Source organism: Phascolarctos cinereus, unplaced genomic scaffold (assembly GCF_003287225.1).
Source record: "Phascolarctos cinereus isolate Bilbo 61053 unplaced genomic scaffold, phaCin_HiC Scaffold_2;HRSCAF=192, whole genome shotgun sequence".
Taxonomy (NCBI): domain Eukaryota; kingdom Metazoa; phylum Chordata; class Mammalia; order Diprotodontia; family Phascolarctidae; genus Phascolarctos; species Phascolarctos cinereus.
Window position 1 is genome coordinate 18,307,562 of NW_027555625.1, and position 7,336 is coordinate 18,314,897.

The window sequence follows — 7,336 nt, forward strand, 5'->3', positions numbered from 1 at the left end:
TAGCACTGAGGCAGGGCTCTGTTGCTTTGCCCATACTCAGAAATGAGTCACAGTCCGGGGTGGCAGTCCCAAGGCAAGGAAGAACACTAGCACACCTGAGTTTGTGGCCACAGTGGAGCAGGAACCCTCCTCACAGTTCCAGGGCAGAAAAGAGTGTTTGTGGTCACTCACAGACCAGAGCACAGGCCAGGAGAATAGTAAACATCTCTCCTGAGATCATACACCTTTGGAAGAACTGAAAACTTACAGATCCCTAGAAGCATCTCTGAAAACAGCTGGACCAAACCCCTGAAGCTTGGGACAGTGCACCCTCTGCCCTGGAAGCAGAGCCCTACTTTAACAGTTAAGTAACAGGCTCGGAAAATGAGCAAACAATGGGGAAAAAAAACCCTCTGACTATAGAAAGTTATTATGGTGACAAGGAAGATCAAAACACGCTCAGAAGAAGATAGCAAAGTCAAAGCTCCTACATCAAAAGCCTTTCAGAAAAATATTCATTGGTGTCAGGTCATGGAAGAGCTCAAAAAGGATTTTGAAAATCAAGTAAGAGAGGTAAAGGAAAAATTAAGAAGAGAAATGAGAGTGATGCAAGAAAATAATGAAAAATGAGCCAACAGTTTTGTTAAAGGAGACACAAAAAAATACCAAAGAAAATAACACTTTAAAAACAGACTAGGCCAAATGGTAAAAGAGGTACAAAAAGCCAATGAGGAAAAGAATGCTTTAAAAAGCAGAATCGGCCAAATAGAAAAGGAAGTCCAAAAGCTCACTGAAGAAAATAAATTCTTAAAAATTAGAATTGAGCAAATGAATGCTAATGACTTTATGAGAAATCAAGAAACAATAAAACAAAACCAAAAGGATGAAAAAAAAATGAAGACAATGTGAAATATCTCATTGGAAAAACAACTGACCTGAAAAATAGATCCAGAAGAGATCATTTTAAAATTATTGGACCACCTGAAAGCCATGATCAAAAAAAAAGGGCCTAGATATCATCTTTCAAGAAATTATCAAGTAAAAATGCTCATCTAGAACCAAAGTGTGAAATAGAAATTGAAAGAATCCATTAATCACCTCCTGAAAGAGATCCCAAAATAAAACTCCTAGAATGCTTGAAAACAATTTTTCCACAGTTATTATTGCTAATTTTGAAGCAAGTTTCTCTGTTAAAGCCTTATTTCTCACACAGATTTATGAAAATGAGAGCCATTCCCTAACTGATACATGATCAAAAGACATGAACAGTTTTCAGACAAAGTAATCAAAACTATCTATGGCCATATGAAAAAAATGCTCTAACTCACTACTGATTGATGAAATCAAATTAAGACAACTCTGAGGTATTACTTTATACCTATTAAATTGGCTAATAGGAGAGAAAAGGAAAATGGCAAATGTTGGAGGGGATGTGGGAAAAGTGGGGCATTAATGCACTGTTGGTGGAGTTGTAAATTGATTCAATCATTCTGTAGAGCAATTTGAACTATTCCCAAATGGCTATAAAACCATGCACACCCTTTGACTTAGCAATATCTCTGCTAGGTCTGTATCCCAAAAGAGATAAAAAAACGAAAAGGAAAAGGACCCATATGTATAAAAATATTTATAACACCTCTTTTCTGGTGGCAAAGAATTGGAAATTGAAGGGATACCCATCAATTGGGAAATGACTGAACAAATTATGGTATGTGATTATGATGGAATACTATTGTGCTATAAGAAATAATGAGCAGGATGCTCTCAGGAAAACCTGGAAAGACTTACATGAGCTGATGTGAAGTGAACTGTACTATGTACAAAGTAACAGCAATATCGGAAGATATTGTGAATGACTTAGCTATTTCAGCAATACAATGATCCAAGACAACTCTGAAGGACTTATGATGAAAATTCTATCCACCCCCAGAGAAACAACTGATAGTGTCTGAATACAGATTGAGGCATACTTTTTTTAAACTTTATTTATTTTTCTTGAGGGTTTTTTTGTGTGTATATGTGTTTTCTTTCACAACATGACTACTATGGAAGTGTTTTGAGCAATGACACATGTATAACCTATATCGAATTGCTTGCCTTCTCAATGAGGGGGTGTGGGTAGGGAGGAAGGAAGAAAATTTGGAACACAAAGTTTTAAAAACGAATGTTAAAATTTGTTTTTACATGTAACTGGGGAAAAATAAAATAATAAAAGAAGGAATAGGAGGTTTTTCAAGGGAGGAATGTGAGACATCTGGCCTAGAGAGATTGGGACCAGAGTGAACCTCAGACACAAGCATGTCAACTCTGTGCTGCTGACAATTTAGTAATTTGATGGATTGACAATTATTGCTTAGACATTTCTCTTACTGCCCTGAAACCCTCAACACAAAATCAGTGCCAGTTTCTTTCTATCAGTTTCTGTTTAGCCTGTCAACAGCCCATTCAAATTCTGAACCTTTCTTGGTAGAAATACCATTAGCTACCTCCATTGTTACAGATCTTTTAAAATAGCTAGTTATAGGAAAGTTTGCACTAATGGGATTCCCTGCAGAACTATGTTTGAGGATGGGGCAGCGAGGTGCTGCAGAGCAGTGAGCGCTGGATTTGCAGTCATTAAACTCTGAGTTTGAAGCCCAACTCAGGCATTTCCTCAGCTGTGTGACCCTAGGAAGGCGCGCTTAATAAACGTTTATTGAATTGAATTGAATTTCGTCTGTCTATATTTCTTTACTCAGCTGCAAAATGGGGATAACCCCTCACAGGATTGCTGTTGAGAATCAAGATAATATGTGAAAAGTATTCTGCAAACCTTAAAGTGCTTTATGGGAACCGAGACTTATCAGAAGTGCAGGCTGGTTTTCAAAGAGACCAAATTGCCAACATTTGCTGGATTATGGAGAAAGTAAGAAAGTTCCAGAAAAAGAAAATCTACTTCTGCTTTGTTGACTACACTAAAACCTTTGTTTGTGCAGATCACAACAAAATGTGGCAAGTACTCAAAGAAATAGAAGTACCAGACCACCTTACTCATCTCCTGAGGATCCTGTATGTGAGCCAGTAACCAGTACGGGCAGCTAGGTGGCGCAACGGATAGAGCACAGACCCTGGAGTCAGAAGGACCTGCGTTGAAATCTGGCCTCAGACACATAACATTCACTAGCTGTGTGACTCTGGGCAAGTCACTTAACCCCAATTGCCTTACCAAAAAAAAATTAATTTAATTTAATTAAAAAAGAAGAAGTAACTGTTAGAACCAAATGTGGAATAGTTGATTGGTATAAGATTGAAAAAGGAGTATGACGTGACTGTGTATTGTCACTTTATTTCACTTATATGCAGAGTGCATCATGTGAAATGCCAAGCTGCATGAATGAAAAGTCAGAATTCAGGTGCCCAGATAAACATGTGTGCCCAATTCTCTTGGTGTGTGTAGTTTAATGGAGGGGATGGCATTGACACAGGATAAGATACAAACATAACTCTAATATATTCTATTAAATGAGGCTGCATAGTGTAATGGATGAAGAGCTGGACTTCAAGTCAGGAAGACCTGGGTTCAAGTCCTGCCTTGGACCCACACTGCCTGCAGGAGGTTATCTGACCCCTCAGTGCCCCAAACAACTCTCTAAGACCAGAAGGTGCCAACTTGCTTTGGTAAAGGTAATCCACTCACCAGGGAGTTCCCTATACAAGGTCCAGTCCCGTTCTCTATCATGTGAGAGAAACACAGTTGGGAGTGGGGAAAATGAGGTTCTTTCTGAATGGGGGTCTAGACTGGAAAACAGGAACCATCTCTTTAGGGAAGAGACTGTGTGGGGTAGGGAAAGAGAACCTGATCTGGAACCCAGAGTCCTTGGCCTGAAGCTCAGCTTTGACACTTCCTCCCTTGTTCTTGTGAGGCCAGACAAGTCACTTCATCTGTGAGCTTCAGCATCCATCAAAGATCAAGAATTTAGAGCTGGAAGGGTAACAGTGGCCACCATGTCCAAATTTTTCATTTTACAGATGAAGAAACTGAGGCACAGAAAGGTTAAATGAATTACCCAAGGTCACACACATGAGAAGTGTCTGAGGCAGGATTTGAATCAAGTCTCCCTTTCCTCAGGTCCAACACTCTGTCCACTGCCTCTGATGCAAGTGGGGATTACAATACTGGTACTATTTAGTTCACATTTCTAAAGCATCCCAAGATTTGCAAAACATTTTACTTTCATTATCTTATTACCTTTATTATCTTATTTGACACGCCACACCCTAAAGACATCGGTGCTATTATTATCCCCATTTTACAAATGAAGAAACAGAAGAAAAGTGACCTGCTCAGGCTCACATAACTAGTAAATGTCTGGGGCAGGGTGTGAACTCAGATCTTCCTGACTTCAGGTCTTGTGCTCTATTTACTACGGTAGGCTTCCTCAAATGTGAATTTTAATTATCAAAGGTCTAATAATGATCCTAAGTCTAGCTGGAGATTGAAGCAGTGAGGGAGCGAGGAAGGGCATTCAAGGCATGAGGGACAGCCAATACAAAGATCCAGAGGCAGGAAATGAAAACTACTAAGCTTAGGGAGAAGGAAGTGGGCCAGGTTGGCTCAATTGTATTGTGTGGGAATGAAAGGAATCTGAAATTAAGCCTAGAGAGGTGGGCTCGAGCCAGGTTGGGAACAGCTATCAATGCCATGCTGTGGCTTTTCTATTTTATTCTAGAGACTATAGAGAGTCCAGAAGGTTCTTGGAATGGGGAGCATCACGGTCAGATATGCTTTAAGAAGATAATTTTAGGAACTATGTGGAGGATGGATTGGAGAAAAGCCTGGAACCCAGGAGATCAAGTGGGAGCATTTTAAAATAGCCCAGGAGAGAGTAGATTGAGGGTTGGTGGTCATGTGAGTGGAGAGGGAAAGATGCAAGAGATGTGGGATGAAAAGGGTAGTACTGCCAAGATTGGCTGTGGAGGTAACAATACGAGTGAACGTTTATGTCCTATGTGCCTGGCACTGTGCTAAGCACGTTATAATTATTATGTCATGTGATCCTCACAACAGCCCTATGAGGTGGGTGCTATTAGTATCCCCACTTTCCAGATGAGAAAACTGAGCTTATGTGACTTGCCCAAATTTGAATTCAGGTCTTTCTGAGTTCTATCCACTGAGCAATCTAGGATAACTCCAAGCTGGAAGCCTGGGGACAAGAAGGATGCTGATGCTTTGAATGGAAATAGAGCATTTTGGAGGAGGAAAGCCTGTGGGGGGAGGGGCAGGGGGAGTGTCCAGTCATTGTGCAGATGTTGTACACGAAACTACCCAACAACAAAAGCCTTAGCTAGGCTTAGCATACCGTAAGTACCTAATAAATGCTTGTTGACTTGGCTTTAGGAAAGAGAGACATTAAAGTTTTCTGAGCAGAGAAACATAGTCAGACCTGACTTTTTTTTTCTTTTACCAAGTGAAATTTTAATATTAATCTTTAACATGGCAAGGAAGCAAACTACAGAATAGCAAACATTCACTCTAAATAACTAGCTATGATTCCTCTATGTCTTAACTTTAGTGTTTAGAAGTATGTTTCTCCTCATTCTTTGGTGCAGTTAGGAAACATTCCACTCCGACAGCGAATAAAAATGCTCCAAAACCCCATTTGAATCCTCTTGTCGAAGCAGCCCACAAAGTAGCAGGTTTTCCATAATGACCCATGTATCGCCAAGCTTCATTGCGGCCCCATGGATCCCTGAGACCTTGCTTAGCCAACTTCTCCTGGACTTGCTGTAGTGGCGTTCCTTCTATCTTCCACTGTTTGTAATCAGGGAGTTCAATTTTTCTATGACCATGTCCATGCTCATGTCCATGTGCCATGCCTGACAGGAATCTTGACCTCCCCGGGACACTAGAATCTCTATACCAGCCCCCCCCGCCCCCCCCCGCCCAAGACAGAGCCAAGAGCCAGACCTGACTTCTAATAGTTTAGCCCTTTTTAGAGCTATAGTTTTCTTGGGTGTAATCCCTCTACTAATGCAGATGGCAGTTTCCATCACTCAGTAGACAGTCTTGAGGAGTTGCTATGTGGGAGTGAAAAATTCATCCTGAAGTCAATCTGGTGTTGAGTTTCTCTGGCCATATCTAGACTGACTCTGGGACAGTAGACGGTTTGTCTATAGGCCTGTGCTGGAGACTTTCATAGTCTGGCAGGGCATTCCAGAGCCTGTTTCACGGACAGAGCCTTCAAAGCTCCATGCATTCAGATCTCTGCATCATGAAGAGATCTTGGAGAAGGAGTTGGCCGTGCTTCTGCATGCCATGAGTAAAATGTCCTGTCAACATTGGTCCTGAAAACTCAGCCTGTGGGATAATGAGGTAATTGAATCTCCCAACTCTCTTTGACATACTAGTTTGTTGACAGTGATAAGTAGAAGCCTGGCCTCAGGCCAGGAGAGATGATGGGCTAGCTTTGGGGGAAGGGAACACACCCTGACCAGACTAGGCAGCCTATACCGTCCCTCTGATTGGCGATATGTGAGGACCCTGATCGTTGACTGGTCAGCCATTGATTCCAGAGGACCAATGGGGAATCATGCTACCCACGTCCTGACAGAGGCAAAGGACTCAAGATGCAGAATGAGACGCATGGGTTTGAATACTACCAATGTTGGAACTGTTCTACTTGACTGACCATGTTTGTTATGAGAGTTAGGGAGATTAAATAAAAGCCAGTTAATTGGAAAGAGGTTAATTTTTAAAGAGGTTTATGAAACTAGAAGTGGCAATAAGTGGGCACCTACTATGTGTCAGACACCATGCTCCACTCCTCTGCCTGAAGTTATATAGATGAGGTCCTTATTATTATTAATTACATGTATAAAGTGCTCCAAGGCTTCCAAAGTGCTTTATATCTGTTATCTTATTTGATCCTCATGACAACCCTGTGAGGTAGGCACTATTATTATCTCCATTTTACAGATGAGGAAACTGAGGTTTAGAAGTAAAGCAACTTACTTGCCCAGGGTCACACAGCTAGTATCTGAGGCAGAATTCAAACTCAGGTCTTCCTGACCCCAGGGCCCAACACTATGCTTCCTAGCTGTGTCTATTGAAAGCCTTTTTATTCTCCAAGACCCAGTTTTAAGGTCATGTTCTCCAAGAAATAAAGACAACCTATGAAACAGTGCCCTTGCCCTCAAGGATCTTATATTCTTTTGAGAGGAAAGGGTATGTGAGTAATACAAAACGAATACAAAGTATAGGGGAGACGAGGCGATGGCATCTAATGAGCCGGTGAGGAGGAAAGAAAGGCCTCTCGAAGGAGGTAGTGCTGCAGCTGAGCCTCAGAGGGACCTAGGAGTTCCAAAAGGTAGAAGAGCC

At 41.3% G+C, this 7,336-nt stretch overlaps 1 pseudogene; it reads right to left on the reverse strand.

Moving 5' to 3' along the window:
* Window positions 1-5,512: 5,512 nt before the first annotated feature.
* LOC110218388 (NADH dehydrogenase [ubiquinone] 1 beta subcomplex subunit 3 pseudogene) lies at window positions 5,513-5,882 on the reverse strand (annotated as a pseudogene).
* Between the last annotated feature and the right edge of the window lie 1,454 nt (window positions 5,883-7,336).